This window comes from Oryx dammah, unplaced genomic scaffold, assembly GCF_014754425.2.
Source record: "Oryx dammah isolate SB20612 unplaced genomic scaffold, SCBI_Odam_1.1 HiC_scaffold_12, whole genome shotgun sequence".
NCBI lineage: Eukaryota > Metazoa > Chordata > Mammalia > Artiodactyla > Bovidae > Oryx > Oryx dammah.
Genome location: NW_024070196.1, coordinates 39,107,772 through 39,133,678, shown reverse-complemented (window position 1 = coordinate 39,133,678; position 25,907 = coordinate 39,107,772).

The window sequence follows — 25,907 nt, the reverse complement described above, 5'->3', positions numbered from 1 at the left end:
GGGCATGGTGAGGAAGGAGATGTGAAAACTGTCAATGACAATTCAATAAACTATCAAGTTAAGAAGAAAAAACTTTATTTGAATCAAAATGAGGACTATAACCCTGGAGACAGACTCTCAGAAGCTCTGAGAAAATTTAGAAGCTGAAGGCACAGTCATATACATTTTTGAGACTAAGAATCTTACATCAAAATGACATACTGATATTTTACATAAAGTTCACCAAGGATACGTAGCCCAGGTAAGTAGCTGCAAAGTGAGCAACAAGGTCCATGACCCCTTACACAGCTGGGAAAGAAGGTTATTCTTTTAATAAGTTACATTGCTATCATCAGAGAAAGGGGAAAAATTATCTTTAAGATGGAGGAGGCACTCTCATCTTTGAGGAACTCTGGGTAATGCTCAATTCAGAGACATCCTACGCATTAGGAAAAGAGGGGAGAAACCCAAACAAACACACAGAGAGAATTTTATGTTTAATTATTTATTTTCCTGCCTTAAAATATAAATTCTATTTCATCAAACCACATATGGACCTCAGTTCTCACAAGTCTGGGATACACTATGAGCATACTTTGAAATCAATAAAAAGTTTTATTAATTCCACCAAAGGTGCCAGTAACATAGTTGCCATTGAACTAACTTTGGCATTCTACAGGAATGAACAGTCACAGCAATCCTTGATTGTTCTATGAAACCTAGCGGAGCCACATTTCCCGAGTGGAGGTTGCAACTGAAATGTCCGATGGATGAACAAAAGGGAAATTTTGATTGCAGATGTTTTGGCCCTTCACAGTGTACACCTGATTCTGTCAGATTTCGCTGTAGAAATCATGGTTTCTGCAGTGTATCAAGTGATGTGTTGAATCAAGACAACAAACAATGTTCTTGCTAGCTCTTAGATACTTTGATTCAAGAAGAGGAGTTTCAAATCTTAATCTCTTTTAAGATGCCAATGAAACCACAGAAAATATGGAATAAAAGTGGTACTTCCCTGGTGGTCCAGTGGTTAAGAATTTGCCTTGCAATGCAGGGGACGCAGGTTTGATCCCTGGTTGGTGAGCCAAGAGCCCACGTGCCATGGAGCAACTAAGCCTGACTGCCACAAGTACTGAAGCTGCAGTGCTCAGGAGCCCACGTACCACAACTAGAGAGAGTTCATGGCCTCACTTAAAGACCCCGCATGCCACCGCAAAGACCCCGCATGCCACAGCAAGACCTGACACAGCCAGATAAATAAATAAATATGTTAAAACGTCTATAATATTGAATCCCCAAAATGACAGAATGATTTGGTTCATTTTCAAGGCAAACCATTCAACATCACAGTAATTCAAGTCTATGCCCCAACCACGAATGCCGACGAAGCTGAAGCCGAACAGTTCTATGAAGACCTACAAGACCTTCTAGAACTAACAGCCCCCAAAGATGTCCTTTTCATCACAGGGGGCTGGAATGCAAAAATAGGAAGTCAGGAGATACCTGGCTGCTACTGCTAAGTCCCTTCAGTCGTGTCCGACTCTGTGCGACCCCATAGATGGCAGCCCATGAGGCTCCCCCGTCCCTGGGATTCTCCAGGCAAGAACACTGGAGTGGGTTACCATTTCCTTCTCCAATGCATGAAAGTGAAAAGTGAAAAGTGAAAGTGAAGTCGCTCAGTCATGTCCGAATCTTAGCGACCCCATGAACTGTGGCCCACCAGGCTCCTCCGTCCATGGGATTTTCCAGGCAAGAGTGCTGGAGTGGGGTGCCATTGCCTTCTCCAAGAGTAACAGGCAAATTTGGCCTTGGAGTACAGAATGAAGCAGGGCAAAGGCTAACATAGTTTTGCCAAGAGAATGCACTTGTCATAGCAAACACCTTTTTCCAACAACACAAGAGAAGACTCTACACATGGACATCACCAGATGGTCAATACCAAAATCAGATTGATTATATTCAGTTGAAGGTGGAGAAGTTCTATACACTCAGCAAAACCAAGACCTGGAGCTGATTGTGGCTCAGATAATGAGCTCCTTATTGCAATATTCAGGCTTAAATTGAAGAAAGTAGGGGAACCCACTAGACCATTCAGGTCTGACATAAATCAAATCCTTTATTATACAGTGGAGGTGATGAGCAGACTCAAGGGATTAGATCTGGTAGACAGAGTGACTGAAGAACTAGGGATGGAAGTTTCTAACCTTGTATAGCAGGTAGTGACCAAAACCATCCCCAAGAAAAAGAAATGCAAGAACACAAAGTGGTTGTCTGAGGAGGCCTTACACATAGCTGAGAGAAGAAGAGAAGTGAAAGCAAAGGAGAAAGGGACAGATATACTCAACTGAATGCAGAGTTCCAGAGAACAGCGAGGAGAAATAAGACAGCTTTCTTAAGTGAACAATAAAAAGAAATAGAGGAAAACAATAAACGGGACAGACTAGAGATCTCTTCAAGAGAACTGGAGATGTCAAGGGAACATGTCATGATAAGATGGGAACAATAAAGGACAGAAACGGCAAAGACCTAACAGAAGCAGAAGAGCTTAAGAAGAGGTGGCAAGGAATACAAAGAAGAACTGTACAAAGAAGGTCTTAATGATGGAGATAACCAACAGAGTGTGGCCACTCACCTCGAGCCATACATCCTGGAGTGTGAAGTCAAGTAAGACCTTCTGAAGTCTTAGTACAAACAGAGCTAGTGGAGGTGATGGAATCCAGCTGAGTTATTTAAAATACTAAAAGATGATGCTGTGAAAGTGCTGCACTCAATATGCCAGCAAATTTGGAGAACTCAGCAGTGACCACAGGACTGGAAAAGGTCAGTTTTCATTCCAATCCCTAAGAAAGGCAATGCCAAAGAATGCCCAAACCACTATAAAATTGCCCCTATTTCACATGCTAGCAAGGCAATGCTCAAAATCCTTCAAGCTAGGCTTCAGCAGTACATGAACTGAGGTCGTTCAGATGTACAAGTTGGATTTAGAAAAGGCAGAGAAACTAGAGATTAAATTGTCAACATCTGTTGGATCATAGAAAAATCAAGTGAATTCCAAAACACATATACTTCTGCTTCATTGACTACTCTAAAGCCTTTGACTGTGTGGATCACAACAAACTGTGGAAAATTCTTAGAGATGGGAATCCCAGACCACCTCACCTGGCTCCTGAGGAACTTGTATTTAGGACAAGAAGCAACAGAAAGGGATACAGAACAATGAACTGGTTCAAAATTGGGAAAGCAGTACAACAAGGCTGTATATTGTAACTCGGCTTATTTAACCTATATGCAGAGTACATCATGCAAAATGCTGGGCTGAATGAAGAACAAGCTGGAATCCAGATTGCTGGGAGAAATATCAATAACCTCAGATATGCAGATGATACCACTCTAATGGCAGAAATTGAAGAGGAACTAAAGAGCCTCTTGATGAGGGTGGAAGAGGAGAGTGAAAACACTGGTTTAAAACTCAACATTCAAAAAACTAAAATGATGGCATCAGTTCCCATCACTTCTTTGCAAATTGATGGGAAAAAAGTGGAAACAGTGAAAGCTTTTATTTTCTTGGGCTCCAAAATCACTGTTGATGGTGACTGCAGCCATGAAATTAAAAGATGCTTGCTCCTTGGAAGAAAAGCTATGATAAACCTAGACAGCATATTAAAAAGCATAGACATCAGCTTACCGACAAAAGTCCATATAGTCAAAGCCATGGTTTTTCTAGTAGTCATGTATGGATGTGAGACTTGGACCATAATGAAGGTAGAGTGCTGAAGAATTGATGCTTTCAAATTGTAGGGCTGGAGAAGACTCTTGAGAGTTCCTTGGACAGCAAGGAGATCAAACCAGCCAATCCAACTCATTGGAAAAGGCCCTGATGCTAAGAAAGATTGAGGATAGGAGAAGCAGAGGCGACAGAGGATGAGATGGCTGGATGGCATCACCAACACAATGGAGATAAGTTTGAGCAAACATCTGGGAGATGATGAAAGACAGGGAAGTCTGGTGTGTTGCAGTTCATGTTGCAAAGAGTCAGACATGACTTAGCAACTGAACAAAAACGACACATAATATTGAGACAAACAAAATATTATTGGTATTTTATTTATGCAAACTATTAATAGACTTTCCTCATCTATTGCATATTCCACAGTGTAAATGTTAATGTTGGCAAATTCTGTTTTATCTATAAATTTCTTACAAATTAAAGTGAAAAAACCTCACCTGTTCAATGTCTAACATACCTTGTATATAACACTGATAAGATGGGTGTGCTTTGCTTTCCTGTGACATTGAAGCTTTGTAATGACAGTTTTGGTCACTCTTCAATTTCCCAAAATGCACAGAGGCAACTCATGAGATTTCGGACTGTGAAAAAATGGAAAACTAGTCCCTTAGACATGTGCCCACAAGCAGGTGTCAGTATTGTCAACCAAAGGAAAGATGTAAAAATATTGGTCTGCTGTCAAATCAACAGAGTTTCCACTTTACTTTTTAGAATATGGGTCAAAAGTGTGTCTTCCTCTGATTTGGAAATACATTAAGGATAAAAACCAAAAAGGGTTACAAACCAAAATGTATTTGCTGTTTTTCTAAAACTGCTTGATGATCTTTGAAGGGACATAAGAGTCTTTAATAAAGATGAGCTGATTGTACCCGGCTGTTCAGTGCTGTGTGGGCCGCAACCAAAATTCATACAGGAAAAAAAACACCCCAAACTAAAAACAGCTGATTTCTTTGGAAACAATATTGCTTCAAAAATCAAAGTGAAGTCACTAGGAGAAGACAATCAAGTTAAACAGGGATTTCTTGGGAGTTCCCTGGTGGTCCATTGGTAAAGAATCCACCTTCCAGTGCAGGGGATATGGGTTCGATCCAGGTCAGGAACTAAGATCCCACACTGTTGTTGTTGTTTTTGTTCAACCATTAAGTCCTGTCTGACTCTTTGTGACTCCATGGACTGCAGAATGCCAGACTCCTCTGTCCTTTACTGTCTCCTAGAGTTTGCTCAAATTCATGTTCATTGAGTCTGTGATGCTATTTAATCATCTTGTCCTCTGCCACCCTCTTCTGCCTTCAACTTTTCCCAGCATCAGGGTCTTTTCCAATGAGTCAGCTCTTCACATCAGGTGGCAAGAGTACTGGAGCTTCAGCTTTGACATTAGTCTTTCCAATGAAATTTCAGCATTGATTTCCTTTAGGATTGACTGGTTTGATTTTCTTATTGTCCAAGGGATTCTCAAGAGTCTTCAACACCACAATTAAAAACCATCGATTTTTTGGTGCTCAGCATTTTTTATGGTCCAACTCTCACATCTCTAACATGACTACTGGAAAAACCATAGCTTTGACTATATGGACCTTTGTCAGCAAGTGATGTCTATGATTTTTAATACACTGTGTAGGTTTGTCCTAGCTTTCTTTCCAAGGAACAAGTGTCCTTTAATTTCCTGGCAGAGCTCATCATCCGCTGTGATTTTGTAGCCCAAAAAAATAGAATCTGTTGCAGCTTTTTCCTTTCTATTTGCCTTGAAATGATGGGACCTGAAACCATGATATTAGCTTTTTGAATGTTGAGTTTTAATCCAGCTTTTCACTCTGTTCTTCCACCCTCATCAAGAGGTTCTTTAGTTCCTCTTCACTTTCTGCCATTAGAGTGGTATCATCTGCGTATCTGATGATATTTCCTATTGTTTTCTTTCAATGATTTATATCTAACATTTATGTGGAGAAGGCAATGGCACCCCACTCCAGTACTCTTGCCTGGAAAATCCCATGGACAGAGGAGCCTGGTAGGCTGCAGTCCATGGGGTCGCTGAGAGTTGGACATGACTCAGTGATTTCATTTTCATTTTTCACTTTCATGCATTAGGGAAGGAAATGGCAACCCACTCCAGTGTTCTTGCCTGGAGAATCCCAGGGACTGGGGAGCCTGGTGGGCTGCCATCTATGGGGTCGCAGAGAGTCAGACACGACTAAAGCGACTTAGCAGCAACATTTATGTAACAGCAAAGTAAATACTATGGAATCAGAAGTGTTTCAAAGACATCTATTTTCATATTTTTTATGTTAAAGTAATAACTTTTGTATATGAATACTTATTAACTGCTATATTGTTATGTGGGATTTGGGGTCTTATATGGCTGTGTCATGATCCCTGTCTTAAAGAGTTGATCATCCTAACCCCTTTCTGTTGGTATAGAATTATAGTTTGCCAACATCTGTCATTCTAAAAATATCTCTCTTATTACCACCATGCACACACACACCCACAGCAAGCCTCCCAAATCTATCATATCATGCCCTTGATTTGGGTGGGTACTGCCACAGAAAATGCTGCTTTGAAATCTTGACCTACACCTTGGTGCCTCAGGTGATGTTTCTGAGAAGCATCTTTTGACTTCTTTTCTAAATTCCTAATAAGTTTCTCTTACTCTTGGCAGCCCTGTAGATTGTCCTTTCCCTGAATACCGATTCAGTGAAGCTTTGTGAATTCCCTGGCTTTGTATGATTAGGAACAAGCTCTACCAGGACTGTGGTTCATGTCGTTCATCACGGAAATGCTGGGGAGACTTGTGCCTCCAATGATGCACCAATCAGCCCTGGGATGAGTGCACCTGCTTTAACAAAGCCAGGAAAACTTTATTTATTGATTTTTATCATATGCATTTATTTTTGGCTGTGCTGGGTCTTCATTGCTTCACTAGGGCGTTTCTCTAGGTGTGGTGAATGGGGGCTACTCTCTAGTTGCAGCGCTTGGCCTTCTCATCGCAGCAGCTTCTCTTGTTGCAGAGCATAGGTTCCAGGGCACATGTGTTTCAGTAGGGGCAACGCGTGGGCTCAGTAGTCACGCTCATGGCTCTACAGGGCTGGCTCAATAGTTGTGGTACACGGGCTGAGTTGCTCCTCAGCATGTGGGATCCTCCTGGATCAGAGATGAACCCATGTCTTCTGTATAGGAAGATTCTCTACTGCTGGGCCACCAGGGAAGCCCCATGCCTATGTGCTAAGTCACTTCAGTTGTGTCCTACTCTTTGAGACCCTATGGACGGTGGCCAGTCAGGCTCCTCGGTCCACGGGATTCTCCAGGTGAGAATACTGGAGTGGGTTGCCGTGCCCTCCCCCAGGGGATCTTCCCAATCCAGAGGTCATATCCGCATCTCTTTCGTCTCCTGCACTGGCAGGTGAGTTCTTTATCACTAGCGCCACCTGGAAAGCTGAAAGAGAGCTTGATTTACTGTGACGGATGTTTGAAAAGCTGCCCATGTCTTTGTCCATTTCAACACATACTTTGCTTACAGTTTTTCAGTATTTAACGTTTAGAAGAAAAATGCCTTGGATTCATTAACAGAGGCATTGTATGGTTAACTTTTTTGTGGACTGTGTTCTCTTGAGTCTGGCCTCTCCGGGTGTGTGGTTTTTCTTCCCCAGGGGACCAGTCAACAAAAGCATATTGCTTTCCAAATTTGTTTATATTTTCATTGGTAATACATCCTTACAGTTCAAAATCTAGGGTGTATAAAAAGTGTAGAATAAAAACTCTATTTCCTGTCCTGCCGCCATGACATCCTTTCCCCCTCTGCTTCCTTGGAGACAACGAATGAATCAGCTTCTTGCAAGCCCTCCAAACATATTTTATGTATGTGCAAGCAAATATATTCTCTCCTTTTTCTTCCCATGAAAAGGGTAGCTTATTATTATATACCCTGTACTAAACATAACTTTTTCTCTTTCAAAATACATCTTGAATATCTTCAAGAACCATGCTTAAATTTCTCATTCTTTCTAATGGTTTCAGAATATCCATTTTATGGATGTACCCCAAATTACCTAACCAGGTGTTTGTTGAGGAATACACAGGTAATCTAATCTCTCATTGTTACAAGCAGTGCTGCAGAAAAGAAGATTGTGTCTCAAACTTTACCCAAATTTATGGATATATTCTGTGATAAATTACAAACAGACTTGATTGATAAGAGGGATGTGTTTTTAAATTTTGCTAGATATTTTTAAATCACTGTCCACAGAAATTATATTTACAAATTTAACTGTCTATAGCAATTTACGGGAATACCTATTTCCTATCCTCTTGCTCACAGTGTATTTTTAATTTTTTCTCTTTGCCAAGCTGACAACTGAATAACCGACATCTTGATAGAGTTCTAACACACACTTCTTATGAGTGAAGCTGAACATTTATCAGGCTCCACTGCTGCTGTATAACAAATTACCATGGATTTAGTGGTTCTAACAACACAAAAGTCTATGATCTCAGTTTCTGTGGATCAGGAGACTGGGCACAGTTTAGCTGGGTTCTCTGCTCAGGGTCTCACCAGGCTGAATTGAAGTGATTACTGTCTGTATTCTCATCTGGAGTTTCAGCTGGGAAGGGCTGATCTCCCGGCTCTCATAGGTTGAAAATTCAGTTCCTTGCAGATGTAAGGCTGAGGTCGCCATTCTCCTGTTGTCTTTCAGCAGGGAGATCCTCTCAGGCCATAGAAACTGCCATTATTCAGTGCCGTGTGTCCCAAAACACAGCAGCTTACTGACTCAAAGTTGGCAGGAGAAAGGCTCGCCTTGGTCTGCTTGGATAGAGTCCCATAGCACATGTTGCCACCAAATGAGCGACCGTCCACCATCTTTGCCTTGTAAAGTAACTTATGTAAGGGAGTGGCTGTCCCGTTAAATTCCCAGTTCCATGCACACTCCAGGGGGTGGGATTACTGAGGCGGTGCACACCACAGGGCAGGAGATCAGGGTCATTTTAGAATTCTGGCTATCACAAGAATTTTTGCTAAGTTTATTTTTATTAATTATTATTATTATTATTTTAGAATATTTATTTATTTTTATTGTTTGTCTCTTGCATCATATGGGATCTAGTTCCCTGACCAGGGATCAAACCCAAGCCCCCTGCATTGGGAGCCCTTAGCCACTGGACCACCAGGGAAGTCCTCCTTAAGTTTAAAGGCCATTTGTAGTTCCATTTTGTAAGCTTTCTTTTGCTATTCCTTGTCTATTTTTTCGCATATTCTGAAAAGAGCAAGACTGCAGAAATGAGTACAGGACAAGTACAGGGGAGAATCCAGTGGACAAGCTTTGCTTGTCCTTCAGAGAAAGGCAAGTGGGTGAAGAGATACCTTTCTCTGAGAATCCACTTTGGAGGACCAGTGTTGTGTCAAATAGGAAGTCCTCCGTCTCTGAATCCCTCTTCTAACTGAGGATGCACTCGTTGACTCCTGTTACTTACTCCCCATCAAGATCTTAATGGGGAGTGGGCTGTGAGAAGCAGAGTCTATTCCAGCACTAATTTAATATCAGAACTCTTCTATCAGCATATTTTACTGAAGAATAGTTGATTTATAATGTGCTAATTTGTTCTACACTGAAGGTTGTCAAGAGACCAGCAGGTCTGCTTATCTCCCGACCATTGTGTGTTTGAGGCCATAGAAGATTCTTTAGAAAGAAAAGGGTCAGAATCCACAGTGGATTTGAATACTGGTCCCATCACTTACTGGCTGTGCAACCTTGAGCAAGTTGCTGCGGTAGCTACGTGTGGATCAGTTTGTCCACACATCATTCTACACTCCTTCTAGTGGGGCCCTGAAATGTGCATCTTCTTTTTGTTGTTGTTTTTTAAAATTATTTTATTATACTTATTTTATTTATTAATACTTTTATGTGAGGCATGCAGTTTCTTAGTTTCTCATCCAGGGATTGAATCTGAGCCCCCTGCATTGGAAGCATGGGAGTCTCAATCACTGGATTTCCAGGGAAGTCCCTGAAATGTGTATTTTCTCCATAGCGATGCAGCCAGCATTCTGGATGTGAGTCAGATGTGTGAGACTTGGAAGGCAGAATTGAATTGGAGACTATTTTCCTCCTTGTTGGCTTCTCCTGGTGAGCAAGCCTGTGATGACTTTCCTGTGATGACGCTCCATTATCCTGGGTGTTGAGAGGCAGCCACAATGACAGGATGGTCTGCATGCTTGTTCTTCATACCCCTGGTCAGAACAAAATGAACAGGCTGCTATTTTCAGTTGGTAAAAGACTATCGGCTGAATAACCAGTGAATCTGAAGGTAGAACTTCCAAAACAACAGCTTTCAAGGAGCAACACCTGAACTGGCCCTAAGATTGGCATAACTGCAAAAGTCAGCATGAGAAGAAATTCCTCTTTTGGAAATGACGCTTCCCCTTGCTGGAGGACTTCCTTAGAGCATACTCTCAACTCTACTCTCTGTCACGATGTGACTGGGGAAAGCACTTGGACACTCTCAACTGTTCCTGTCTATAACATGTCAGTGATGATCCTGACCCTGGGTGAGGTCTTGGGTGCAGGAGTGTCTTTGGCAGACTGTCTGCCAGAAAGTCCCTGGCTGTAAGTGTGTCTGTCCAAATTTGCAACTGTGTGTAGATGGATCCACGAGGGTCTATATGTGTGTATCTGGATGGATCTTTCATGTCTGTAAATAGTTAGCTGGTACATCTGTGTGAGTTTCTAGGAACACGTGACTGTGTCATGACCAAATTTGTGTGCACATTGCTGGTGGGTATATCTATCTATGTTGTAGGTGTGTGTGTTGTGTATATGATGGTGCATGTAGTGTTTGGCAACGATTGTGCATGGATATGTCTTTGCCTGCACATTCTCTACCTGAATGATTTCACATGAATACACCTAACTTTGTCATCAGGTCGACCAGCTGTCCCCTATACTTGTGTGTGGAGTATGTGTATGGGTGTATACACAGTACACCCCCGCACCCAACAGACACACCGCCCTCCAGTGCTCACCAAAATCAAGTGCCTTGCCCACTACGTCACAGCAGGACTCGGGCTGCCTACAATAAAGCTGATTTGTGGCTTGCTCCTCATATCCACATGACCAAGTTTCCACAACTGTCCTCGAGCGGCAGAGGAGTATTGTGCCTTCTGGAGTTGGGAACCCAAGCATGAGAGAGCATTGTGCAGGCTTCAACCCACAGGAAGTTCTGAATAGTGGGAGGTGAAATATACACCCCCTGGAGGTGGGAACACATCACCAGGGGGTGGGCAGGGTGGTGAGTGGAGGCTGTTATACCATGTTTCTGTTTGGTGAGTCAGTCGGCAGTTGATGGTGGTGGAAAGAACCTTCCTTCTGGCCTCTCCATGTGAGGGTTTCTGCCCCTGAGAAGCTGACCCCAGAATACGCTATCTTCCCATGTGACTCTGTATAGGAAATGGTGGAGCTACCAGCAACCCCACTACCCAGGAGCTGTTTGTGGGAGGTGTACTCCGTGCCAGGCACTGAACTAAACCCTTTAGACACTATCTCATTTGATTCTCCAAACAACCTATGAGGTGGATACTATGACTGGTTCCATTTAAAATATGAGGAACTGAGGCCTAGTAAAGCTAAATAACCTGCCCAAGGTCACACAGTTGAAAGGTAGTAAAGTCAGCTTTTGAATTAATTCAGGCAGTCTAAACTCAAAACACTATTCATAATAATCACAGGGCATTTCATGGCCTCCTGCCTTCGTTTTGCAGAAGACATGAAAGTAGGTGGCAGGTGCTTGCTAACAATTTGAAGTAAGACAAGTGTAAGGAAGGTATTGGTGCCTTAAAAAATATCTTAAATTTTTAGCAAGGGTGCAAAGTCTATACAGTCTTGCCAACAAACAATGTTGGGACAATTGGAAAATGATTTTGGACCTAGGAGCCTTCGTACTAGCAACCTATTCATTGAGTGTGAGGGTGGAGCACAGGCGTTTTCAGACATGCAAACATTTTACTTCCTGTATACGCTTTCTCAGGAAACCACTGGAGAATGTGTTCCCATCAAAACTGTGGGAAAAAAATAAGAAAAAGGACCACACAACACCCAGGAAATGGGAAAGCAACAAATGAAAAATTATGGCTGACATCTGGACAGGAGGTCTGGAAACACCAATCCATACAAAAATAAAAACACTGAAAAATTTAGGAGGAGGTATCCAGGGCAAAAACACACACATAATACTTTGATGGTTTAGACCATGGAATAAATAGGTCTGAGAGAAAATATTTTTAGAAAATGAAGTAAATGAAAAAAAGTGTGGAAATAATTGACTCCAGAAAAAACAAATGTACACAAAGTAAACACAGTTGGAGCATACTACTTCATTCAAGAATGAGTGTTTTTAAACTTTGAGTAAGGTGGATAAACATTGATTTAATAAAAAATTATTATATAGCTGTATGGGTAGATGCAGAATAAAAGCCTTAGCTACTAGTGTAAGCAGTCAATACGTAAGGTGCAAAATGAATGAGTCAAGGGATATTGATAAAAACAATATTTATAAAAAAGAAGTAAAATAATACAAGCATAGTTTAACTTTTTTTTAAGGATTTTAAAATGGTTGCTCTGGGACACAGGAGTTTAGGTCATAGAACGCAGACAAATCTGTTTTTCCTACATGACTTTTAGTACTGTGTGCACACACTTGGCTGAAAAAACTAATGTAAAAATCAGTCAAGAAAAAACCCACAAGTGTTTGGCAGAGGATTCTTTGTAAAATTTGCAAGTAACCCTGATATAGAACATAAATTAAAAATAAACTCTTGACATTTCTATGTCCAGCACTTTATTGAGAATGGACATTCTGAAATGCATATCCATGGCAAAATACAGATATTAGATAAATGAGAGCAAACATTTTTAAAGACATTGCTGAACTTACGAGTTAAAGGGAGTTTTCAATGAACAAAGAATCAGACATTTAACAACAAAAATCAAAGTGGTTCAAAAGTAGAGTGAAACATACAGCTGAAACCAGCGCGACAGTCTGAAGACTGGCCCAGGTTAACCGGAGCCAGGTCTCTAGTCAAGACTAGGGCACTGTTGGTTAAAACTTCCCCTTCTCCACAAGCAGAATTTCAGCCTGACAAAGTAGGTGAACCTGAGAGCCCTCACATGAAACCAGGTCTTCAGGTAAAAAGACAAAGTTAGAAAAATCTGCCCGCTGGCGATGTAAACCAACAAGAAAGTCAGTCTGTCTTCACTGATATTGGGTTTTTAAAAATTCAATAGTATTTCCTAATGTTTTGCAACACAGTGTTACTCTCATATAAAGCTGGGATCAGAATTTCAGCACATTCCCAGGCCGGCAAAGCCCAAGGCAAGAAATTCAGCTGAAATGGGCACTCTTAGTTGGTAATACCCTCTAGCAATTGGCAGAAACCAAAGCAATTCAGGTAATTCAGGATTCCCTCGTTTAAAGTCCAACCAAATTTGAGCTCAGCATAAAATCTAGTGAGTCTTAGGATGTATGCAAAACCAGCCAGCAGGAGCAAGGCTGAAAAGGAAGAACAGAAGGAGTGACTAAGACACATGCAGAGACTCGACAGTGAAACTGTTAAGCAAGTATATAAAGCAAGTATGTTTAAAGTATTTGAAAAGGATGTTTAAGATGAAAGAAAGAAGGGGCATTTATCCCAACCAGAAATTTCAAGGTAGGTTTCCGAAGGGGGATGATGACTGAGCGAGATCTGGACAATTAAGAATGACCCAGGTGAATGGGGTAAGGCACAGGCACTTGTGTGATCCTGGCTGTCCCCCACAATCCCCTTCCCTCCGAAGCGGTGGGGCACAGACTCAGCGCACCTCTGAGATAAAGCAAAAGTCCACCGTCCCTGCGCAGCGGGCGACCATTGTGATGCTAGGGACGCTGGGAACAGCAAGGCACCAACAAATCTAGAGGCACAAAAAGCAATAGCACAGGCATAGGGCGAACACTACTGACAGAGGCAGCGAAGCGGGGAAAGTGCCAGCTGTCAAAAAAAAACCAACAAAAAACTAGAGGCAGCGCAGGTAAGACGATCCCAAAACTTGTGCTAAAGCGCCACCTAATGGAAACCAGAAGAAAAGACCCCAATTTCTAAACTTGAATCCTTGTTTAGTCGCTAAGTGGTGTCTGACTCTTTTGTGACACCATGGACATAGCCTGCCAGGCTCCTCTGTCCACGGGATTTCCTAGGCAAGAATACTGGAGTGGGTTGCCATTTCTTTCTCCAGGGAATCTACCCGAACCCCGGGTCAAACCTGTGGCTCCTGTTTTGTCTCCTGCATTGCAGGCAGATTCTTTACCACTGAGCCACCAGGGAAGCCGGTTGAATCTTTAGCATCAAGCAGAAGGATGCTCCCAACCTCAAATGGCAGACAAATCATCAGACATAATGAAGAGCTACAGTAAAACTGTACCACAAAAATAAAATGACAGTCCTCCATAAACCAAACTTAAAGGTGTGGGATATTGCATTCTAACCAATGAAGAATGAATTGGTTCTTGGTAAAATAGCTCTCATGATGAAACTCAACAAACTACAAGAAAACTCAGAAAGGCAGTCCAGTGAGTTTAGGAATAAAGTGAGTGAACAGAAGGCTTTACCAAAGAGACTGAAACTCTAAAAAAGAATCCAACTAATTTTGTAGTGAATAACTCAATAAATGATATGAAGAATGTGTTAGAAAGCACTGGAAATAGAGCGGACCACATAGAAGAAGAAATCTAGAAATAATACGTGGAGAGGAGGAAAGAGAAATAAGACATAAAATATAAGGAAATTCTACAAGAACTATATGACTCTTTTAGGAAGGACAACATTAAAGTAACAGGTATCCAAGAAAAATAAGACAGGGAGAAGGGAGCAGTCAATGTAAGACATAAATAAATAAATAGGGAAATAAAATAATACCTGAGAACTTCTCAAGCATGGGGAAGGAACCAGATATACAAGTCCACAAAGCCAGTGAAAAGAAAGCAGATGTAGCCATACTTAGAACAGACAAAACAGACCTCTAGAAAAAATGGACCATATATAATGTTAAAGGGGACAATTCATTAAGAAGAAATAGCAGTTATTAATATATATGAAGACAGGGGCACTAACATATATAAAACAATTATTAACAGATCTAAAAGGAGAAATTGACAACACCATAATATTAATAGTAGTAAGGGACTTTAATATCCTACTTACATCAATTAATAGATCATCCAGAAAGAAGTTCAACAAGGAAATAGTGGCTTTAAATGAAACATTAGAACACTTGAATTTGATAGATTTGTATGAACATTCCACCCAGATGTAGCAGAACATATTGGGTTGGCCAAAACATCCTCTCAGAACATCTTACAGAAGTGCCTGAGTGAACTTTTTGGCCAACTCAATACATTCTTTTCAAGTAAGCATGAAACTCTCTCAAGAATAGACCATATATTGGAACACAAATCAAGTCAATAAGTTTTGTTGTTGTTGTTCAGTCACTAAGTCATATCTGGTTCTTTGCAACCCCATGAACTGCAGCACTCCAGGCTTCCCCATCCTTCATTATCTCCCAGAGTTTGCTCAAACTCATGTACATCTCATCCTCTGTTGGCCCCTTCTCCTCTTGCCTTTAATCTTTCCCAAAAGCAGAGTCTTTTCTAATGAGTCAGCTCTTTGCATCAGGTGGCCAAAGTATTGGAGCTTCAGCATCAGTCCTTCCAATGAAATTCAGGGTTGATTTCCTTCAGGATTGACTGGTTTGATCTCCTTGCTGTCCAAGAGATTCTCAAGAGTATTCTCTAGCACCATAGTTTGAAAGCATCAGTTCTTCAGTGCTCAGCCTTTTTTATGGTCCAACTCTCACATCCATACATGACTACTGGAAAAACCATAGCTTTGACTGTATGGACCTTTGTTGGCAAAGTGATGTCTCTGCTTTTTAATAAGCTGTCTAGGTCTGTCAAGTCAATAACTTTAAGAAGATTGAAATCATATCAAGCATCTTTTCTAAACAAAATAGTATGATACTAGGAATCAACTACAAGAAAAATGCTGGAAAATCATAAATATGTGAAGACTGAACAATATACTGATGAACACCTATTGGGTAAACAAGGAAATCAAAGGAAAAATAAAAATACTTGAAGATAAATGAAAATATGATATCCCCAAATCCATAGAATGCAATAAAGGTGGTACTGAGAGAAAAGTTTATAGAAATACAGGATTATCTCAAGAAATAAGAAAAATTTCAAGTAAATGATCTAACCTTACATCTAAAGGAACTAGAAAAAGAAGAATAAATGAAGCTCACTGTCAGTAGAATAAAGTAAATAATAAAGAGTAGAAATAAATGAAATTGAGACTAAAATAATAGGAACAAGCAATGAAACCAAGAGCCAGTTCTTTAAAAAGATACACAAAATTGGCAAACTTTTAGCTAGAATCACTAAGAAAAAAGCTTTGATAAATAAAATCAGAAACAAAAGAGGAGAAATAACTCAGATACCACAGAAGCACAAAGGATTATAAGAGAACATTATACACATCTATCCACCAACAAATTGGGCAACCTGGAAGAAAGGAGCAAATTCTTAGAATCATACAGCCTTCTAAGACTGGATCACGAATAAACAGAAAATCTGCATAGATTGATCACTAGTACAGAGATTGAAAAAGTAATGAAAAGTTCCTCCCAAAATAAAAGTCCAGGACCAGATGGCTTCACAGGTGAATTCTACAAACATTCAGATGAGAGTTAATAACCATAGTTCTCTACAATAGAATATTACTCAGCCATAAAAAAGAACAAAGTTTTGCTATTTGCAGCAAGGTGGATGGACTTGGAGGGGACTATGCTAAGTGAAATAAGTCAAAGATAAAAACAAATATTGTATTATATCACTTATATGTGGAATCTAAGACAAAGAAAGCAAACTAATGAATATAACAAAAAAGAAGCAGACTCACAGATACAGAAAACAACCTAGTGGTTACCAGTAGAGGCTACATACTTGGGGGTAAGATAGGCTACAAGGATTCATTGTGCAACTTGGAGAATATAGCTGATATTTTGCAATAATTGTAAGTGGAGTAAACTTTAAAATTTGTATAAAAATAAAAAATAATTATAGATACTTTGATGACAAAAAAATCCATTCTCTCAAACTATTCCAAAAAATTAAAAAGGAAGGAAAACTTCTTAACTCACTTTAAGAGGCAACATCACTCTGATAACAAAACCAGACAAGAAAACAACACATAAAGAGAAAATATAGGCTAGTATCACTGATAAAAAAAATTGATGGCAAAAGTCCTCAACAAAATATTAGCAAACCAAATATAGCAATAGTATTATACACCATCATCAAGTGGAATTTATTGTAAGAATGCAAGGATGGTTTAATGATTTCAGGTCAATCAATGTGTTATACCACTTTACAAAAATAGAGGAAAAGGCCATATGATGATCTCAACAGATGAAGATAAAGCATTTAACAAGATTCAATATCCATTTATGATAAAGATCTGTCAATAAAATAGGGATGAAAGAAATGTATTTCAAGATGATAAAAGCCATATATGACAAACCAGTTTATGGTTCAACATAATAAATACTCAGTTGTGAAAAATTAACTTGTCCCTGTAAAATTACAAAAAAGACAAGAATGTCCACTTTGACTACTCTTATTCAACACAGTATTGAAAGACATAGCCAAAGCAATGAGGCAAGAAAAAGAAATAGAAGACGTTCAAATTAGAAAGGAAGAAGTAAAACTGTTGCTGTTTGTGCATGACTTGGTCTTATATACCGAAAGCCCTAAAGGCTCCACCAAAAAACTGTTAGAAATAATATACAAATACAGTAAGCTTATAGTGTGAAAAATCAACATACAAAAATCTATTGCACTTCTATATGTTAACAGTGAGCCAGCTGAAAAAAATTAATAAAACAACCCCGTTTATAATCACAACACAGAGAATAAAATACATAAGAATAAATTTAACGGAAAAGGTTAAACTGAAAACCATTAGACGTATTGCTGAAAGAAATTGAAGAAGACAAGAACAAATGGAAAGGTACTCCACACTCATGAATTAGAAGAATTAGTATTGTTAAAATTTCCATATTACCTAATAGAACTGTTATATGATCCAGCTATTCCACTTCTAAATATTTACCCAAAAAATATATAAAAACATTAATTCAAAAAGTTGTACATGGGCTTGCCTGGTGGCTCGGTGGTAAAGAATCCACCTAACAATGCGTGAGACACTTATTCAATACTTGATCTGGGAAGATCCCACATGCTGCAGAGCAACTGAGCCCATGAACCATGACTACTGAGCCTGTGCTCTAGAGCCTAGAGGAGCTGCCACTACTGAGCCCTTGTGCTGCAGCTGCTGAAGCCTGCCCACCCCAGAGCCTGTGCTCTACAACAAGAGAAGCCACAGTCAGGGGACACCTGTGTACCACAACCAGAGAGTAGCCCCCACTCACTGCAATTAGAGAAAAGCCTGCACAGCAATGAAGACCAGAACAGCCAAAAATAAAAATAAATAAAAGTATAAAAAATTATATGCACCTCTATGTTCATGCAACACTATTCAAAACAGCCACGATACAGAGACAACCTAAGTGCCCATCAACATATGAATGGGTAAAGATGTAACACACACACACATACTTATACAATGGAATAGTACTCTTCCATAAAAAGATGAAATTGTGCCGTTTGTGACAATGTGGATTGGATGCTAAGTGAAACAAGTCCGAGAAAGAGAAATATCATGTGATTTCACTCATATATAGAATACAAAAACAAACAAACAAAACCCACACACAAAGCAAATCAACGACAAAACCATATCAAACAACAACAAGTATGTAGATACAGAGTAGCGGTTGCCAGAAGGGAAGAAGGGGAGGAGGGTGAAATGCTTAAAGGGGACCCGCTGCATGATGATGGGTGGAAACTGAATCTGATGCTGTAGCGTAAACACAGAAATAGAATGTTGTACACATGAAGCTTACATAATGTTATAAAACAATGGTTCCTCGGCAAAAAGAATACATATAACAAAGGGAGAAGTATTACCCAGGTGAAGAAAAGTGTGAAGGGAATTCCAGGCAGATATATCACCATACACACAGACATGCAAGTGCTAAACAACACGAAGGGGTTCATGGGGAGCTACAAGCCTTTCTCTCAGTTCAGTTCAGTTCAGTTCAGTCGCTCAGTCGTGTCCAACTCTTTGCGACCCCATGCATCACAGCACACCAGGCCTCCCTGTCCATCACCAAAGCCTTTCTCTATTACTAGAGTGAAAAGTGCAGAGCAGGGTGCAGTAGTGGTAGAAGCTGGAAGGATGCCCCGCCGAAGGCTTGAACACTCTGTCAGGGCTTCCCCAGTGGCGCTGGTGGTAAAGAATCTGCCTGAAATATAGGAGACCCGGCAGGACTTGGGTTCGATCCCTGGGGTGGGAAGATCCCCTGGAGAAGGAAATGGAAGCCCACTCCAGTATTCTTGCCTGGAAAATTCCATGGACAAAGGAGCCTGGCGGGACAGCCCATGGGGTCTCAAAAGAGTCGGACACAACTTAGCAGCTAAACAAATGAAACACTGCTGTATTAAGGAGCATGGACTTTCCTTAGTAGGCAATAGAATCACTGAAGAACTGGGGGAATGTCACGGACATTTATGTTCTAGGTAGAATGCTCTGAGACTCATGAGAGGCAAGAATGGATGAGGGGAAATGCTGGAGGGAGGTTGGCCTGCACAGTTTAGGGGAGACATGATGGCCCGAATTACCATAAGAGAAACACATCTGAGAAGTATTCAGCACATAAGACTGACAAAGAAATAGAGGAAAACAATAGAATGGGAAAGACTAGAGATCTCTTCAAGAAAATTAGAGATACCAAGGGAACATTTCATGCAAAGATGGGCTCGATAAAGGACAGAAATGGTCTGGACCTAACAGAAGCAGAAGATATTAAGAAGAGGTGGCAAGAATACACGGAAGAACTGTACAAAAAAGATCTTCACGACCCAGATAATCATGATGATGTGATCACTTTCCAAGAGCCAGACATCTTGGAAAGTGAAGTCAAGTGGACCTTAGAAAGCATCACTATGAACAAAGCTAGTGGAGGTGATGGAATTCCAGTTGAGCTGTTTGAAATCCTGAAAGATGATGCTGTGAAAGTGCTGCACTCAATATGTCAGCAAATTTGGAAAACTCAGCAGTGGCCACAGGACTGGAAAAGGTCAGTTTTCATTCCAATCCCCAAGAAAGGAAATACCAAAGAATGCTCAGACTACCGCACAATTGCACTCATCTCATGTACTAGTAAAGTAATGCTCAAAATTCTCTAAGCCAGGCTTCAGCAATACGTGAACTGTGAACTCCCTGATGTTCAAGCTGGTTTTAGAAAAGGCAGAGGAACCAGAGATCAAATTACCAACATCTGCTGGATCATGGAAAAAGCAAGAGAGTTCCAGAAAAACATCTATTTCTGTTTTATTGACTATGCCAAAGCCTTTGACTGTGTGGATCACAAGAAACTGTGGAAAATCCTGAAAGATATGGGAATACCAGACCACCTAACCTGCCTCTTGAGAAATCTGTATGCAGGTCAGAAAGCAACAGTTAGAACTGGACGTGGAACAACAGATTGGTTCCAAATAGGAAAAGAAGTACATCAAGGCTGTATATTGTCATCCTGCTTATTTAACTTATATGCAGAGTACATCATGAGAAACACTGGACTGGAAGAAACACAAGCTGGAATCAAGATTGCTGGGAGAAATATCAATCACCTCAGATATGCAGATGATACCACCCTTATGGCAGAAAGTGAAGAGGAACTAAAAAGCCTCTTGATGAAAGTGAAAGAGGAGAGTGAAAAAGTTGGCTTAAAGCTCAACATTCAGAAAACTAAGATCATGGTATCCGGTCCCATCACTCCATGGGAAATAGATGGGGAAACAGTGGAAACAGTGTCAGACTTTATTTTTTGGGGGCTCCAAAATGACTGCAGATGGTGATTGCAGCCATGAAATTAAAAGACGCTTACTCCTTGGAAGAAAAGTTATGACCAACCTAGATAGCATATTCAAAAGCAGAGACATTACTTGCCGACTAAGGTCCATCTAGTCAAGGCTATGGTTTTTCCTGTGGTCATGTATGGATGTGAGAGTTGGACTGTGAAGAAGGCTGAGCGCCAAAGAATTGATGCTTTTGAACTGTGGTGTTGGAGAAGACTCTTGAGAGTCCCTTGGACTGCAAGGAGTTCCAACCAGTCCATTCTGAAGGAGATCAGCCCTGGGATTTCTTTGGAAGGAATGATGCTAAAGCTGAAGCTCCAGTACTTTGGCCACCTCATGTGAAGAGTTGACTCATTGGAAAAGACTCTGATGCTGGGAGGGATTGGGGGCAGGAGGAGAGGGGAACGACTGAGGATGAGATGGCTGGATGGCATCACGGACTCAATGGATGTGAGTCTGAGTGAACTCAGGGAGATGGTGATGGACAGGGAGGCCTTGCATGCTGCAATTCATGGGGTCGCAAAGAGTCGGACACAACTGAGTTACTGAACTGAACTGAACTGAAGACTGACAAAACCTGGTTAGTTACGGGGAGATCGAGAGGGGAAGGGCATAGTACTCTGGTACTCTGGTACTTTTTGGCTAGCTGGGGTTGGGAGTTGATATAGGTCATACAAGAAGGGTAGGTTGGTGGTATAGAAAAATAATGGGAAATTTTGAAGATATTAGAGTACTAGTTGGGGCTATTTTTTTTTTAAAATTTTCAACCCTTCTTTGAGCAGAAAATAACAAAATAGCATTAATACATAAAACAAAACAAAATACATTCAGCATGAGTGACGTTTTACTAGTTATCTCCTACATTTCTTATTAACAGCTCATGAATGCATTTCCTAACAGTAATATGGTAATTCCCACTATATTTTAGGCTGCCCATATTTAAAAGTTAAATGTGATATATTAAAAAAAAGATGTAACGTGAATTTTACGAAAATGTATAAATAAAACTTTTCATGGTAGAAATGCCTACAGCATGATAGTGAGAATTACTATGATAACACCCTCTATTTTTGAAAGTTTATCTTGTGACAACTGCTGAAATGAGATGTTCAATAAACACTCAGTCCAAGTATAGAGTGTCTTCACCTCTATTATATGAGTTTTACTCTAAGGCACATATTTAAATACGCTGGGAAATAAGTCATTAAAATAATTACTTATAGATTTTTAATTAAAATGTATGGGTTTTTGTGGATTTTTTGCTTGTTTATATTAGAAAGCCATTTGGCATATGATAAAAATAATTCATGGGAAATAGATGGGGAAACAGTGGAAACAGTGTCAGACTTTATCTTTTTGGGCTCCAAAACCACTGCAGATGGTGACTGCAGCCATGAAATTAAAAGATGCTTACTCCTTGGAAGAAAAGTTATGACCAACCTAGATAGTATATTCAAAAGCAGAGACATTACTTTGCCAGCTAAGGTCCGTCTAGTCAAGGCTATGGTTTTCCAGTGGTCATGTATGGATGTGAGAGTTGGACTGTGAAGAAGGCTGAGCGCCGAAGAATTGATGCTTTTGAACTGTGGTGTTGGAGAAGACTCTTGAGAGTCCCTTGGACTGCAAGGAGATCCAATCAGTCCATTCTGAAGGAGATCAGCCCTGGGATTTCTTTGGAAGGAATGATGCTAAAGCTGAAACTCTAGTATTTTGACCACCTCATGCGAAGAGTTGACTCATTGGAAAAGACTCTGATGCTGGGAGGGATTGGGGGCAGGAGGAGAAGGGGATGACAGAGGATGAGATGGCTGGATGGCATCACGAACTTGATGGATGTGAGTCTGAGTGAACTCTGGGAGATGGTGATGGACAGGGAGGCCTGGCGTGCTGCAATTCATGGGGTCGCAAAGAGTCGGACACGACTGAGCGACTGAACTGAACTGACTGAACTGAAAAATAATTCTCATTCAATAGTTAGCTGGGTTTTGAAGATGTTGGTTTGCTAGTGGGAAATTGATATTAGAATGCTTAACAAGCAATTGGGTTAATAAGTACGATGCTCAGAGGAGTAGTCAGAGCCGAAGTAACAAACTCTATACATAATTCAGCTAAGGAATCTAGAGACAGAGGAACAAGGAAATAACATTATACTTTTTGAAGTAAGACAGCTTATAAGCAAGAACAACCACGCACAAGATGTAAAGCGAGTTCTTATCAAAAAATTAAAAATCCCAGGACTTCCCTGGTGTTCCAGTGGATAAGAATCTGCCTAGCAATGCAGGGGACATGGGTTCAACCCTTGGTTGGGGAACATCCAGCAGCCCTTGGAGCCCAAAAGCCCATGAGCCACAGCTAGTGAACATGCATGCTCTGGAGGCAGTGTGCCACAGCTAGAGTCTGTGCATCATGACAAGAGATCCCACGTGATGCAAGGAAATCCTGCATGATGCAACTAAGACTCAGCACAGCCAAAATAAATTCAAATACTCATCAATCACTAAGACCTATATCCAAGTACCTGACTTTTAATGATGCTGATAGTCTATCAAATTCATATACCAGAAACCTGAAAATCCAGTCTATTTTTGATGCTGCTTCCTGGACTACCTGGACATCAGGACTGAGGGAAGGGAGGCTACTAGCTTCTGAAGTGGAGCAGGACCCTACGGTCCATACCTACCCCTGCCCAACCACCACCCCATGTCCTCTGCTTGCCTTTTGTCTGTGGAAAATGTTAGTCAAAGTGTAAGTTAAATCAGAGAAATGAGAACTGCAGAAACAAAGGAAAACAGTCAAGGAGACCAAATAATAGTAATGTAGTCATTAAGAATAGTCAAGGACATTTAGTTCTCTCTCAAGGGCTACAGATAATATTCTGAGCCACATCCTACGAGCTGTCTTATAGATACGAAGACACCAGAGTGAAGTTAACTATGTGATGACCAGACTCTACCCATGACATGGGGTTCCACAGTTCCAAGAACTGGCCTCAAAGAAATGGGAACAAACCGACCCTGGAACTGAAGATTACCTGTACCTGAAACAACCCAGATGACGCTGGTCAGACCACCAGTGACCAATCTGAAGATGACTGTCAGAGCTGACTGTGCTCTGACATGGAGCTCTGACATGGAGCCCCCTCCTTCTGCCTATGAAAGCTCTTACCCCACTGGTTGTTTTTGGTTGGGGAGAGTTGGCCTTTGGACACACATCCACAACCCAACCCCCCAGTTGCTGGCATCTAAAATAAAGCAAACTTTTCTGTTCACCAACCTGGCCTGTTTATTGACTTTGAGAGATGAACAGCTGGTCCCCCCCGACACACTCTTTTGGTAACAGATTTTGGAGCCCAATGTGGGGCTGGCTACTGCTGGCTACCGCTGGCTACAGCTGGGTGCTCTGCTTTCATGGCACCTGACTATCCTGGGTTTTCCAGGGGAGAGCTGTGGCCATGATGGTGTATCAGCCTGCAGCTTGTGGCTAGCTAGCCCCAAGCTGGGGATCTGGGGGACATTCCTAGCAGCTGCCAAAACTATTTGTTTTGAGGATCCTCCCTTTTTCTCCCCTGCTTAACACTGGCTGCCAACTTATATTTCTCCTTGGTGGAATGGAAACTTGTATTTGGGATGAGCTGATGAGCTCCAAGACCAGGTAAGTCTGCCGATGTGCATACAGGCAATATTCCCATTTGTGAGTGCTTGTGCTCTTTGGGCATTCTTGCAACTGGTTCTGGGATGTGTTTGATGTTGAGAACTGTTTGTAGACTTGAAGTGCTATTTCGGCCTTACGCCAATTGGTTCTGATGTGTGTCTGATGTTGAGGACTGTTTGTGAACACTGATTGGTATTTGGGCATTTTTGCCAATTGATTCTGACATCTGACTACTATTAACACACCTTTGTTTGGGACACTGTACTGGTCACCCTCAGAGAGGGTTTATGACAGATCTGTCCTTTGGTGTGTGAGTGTGTATTCCATTTGTGTGAAATGAACACTGACCTTTTCCAGTCCTATGGCCACTGCTGATTTTTCCAAATTTCCTGGCATATTGAGAACCCATGAACAAAATGAAAAGGTACATATATACAATGGAATATTACTCAGCCAGAAAAAGGAATACATTTGACTCAGTTCTAATAAGGTGGATGAAATCAGAGGCTATTATACAGAGTGAAGTAAGTCAGAAAGAGAAAAACACGTATCATATATTAACACATGTATATGGAGTCTAGAAAGATGTCCTGATGAACCTGTCTGCAGGGTGGCAATGGAGATGCAGACAGAGACCAGACTTGTGGACAGTGAAGGAAGGAGAGGGTGGGGCAAATTGAGAGAGCGGCATTGAAACTTCTGTTACCACACGCAAAATTAGTCAGTGGACATTTGCTGTATGATGCAGGGAGCTCAAACCCAGTGCTCTGGAACAACCTAGAGGGGTGGATGTGGTGGCAGGTGGGAGGGAAAATCAAGAGGGAGGGGACATAGGTATACTTAACTGTGGCAGATTCATGATGATATATGTCAGAAACCCACACAACATTGTAAAGCAATTATCCTCCAATTAAAAGTAAATAAATTAAAAATTTTAAAAACAGTCCATCTTGGATACAGGCAAAGGATGTAGATATTGTAGTGTATTAACAAAAAGGAATGTAATCAATGCATTTTAAAGGAATTAACTAGCATTACATCTACAAAGATGAATAAATATATTAAATTAAATATATTAATATATATTAAATATATAATATATTAAATAAACAAATATAGTAAATAAACATTATGCTGAAAATATATTCAGTATGATACCAAATCAAGCTTAAATACATGTAAAACAATAACATATTTTGTAGAGATTCATATGTTGGTATTAAAAGTATGAAGATTCATCACTGACGTGAGCTCAAAAAAAGAGAAAGGAGTTAATAAATATAATAATCAAATCAATACAAAACAAAACAACAACAAAAAAGAATATCCAGGGGCTTTATGCCAGACTACCAGTTATGTCTCTACCTGCTCTTTTAACTGAGGCGTTTAGCCGGCTTTGCCCCTTTTTTATGGCTCACATTCTCCCTCTGGTGGT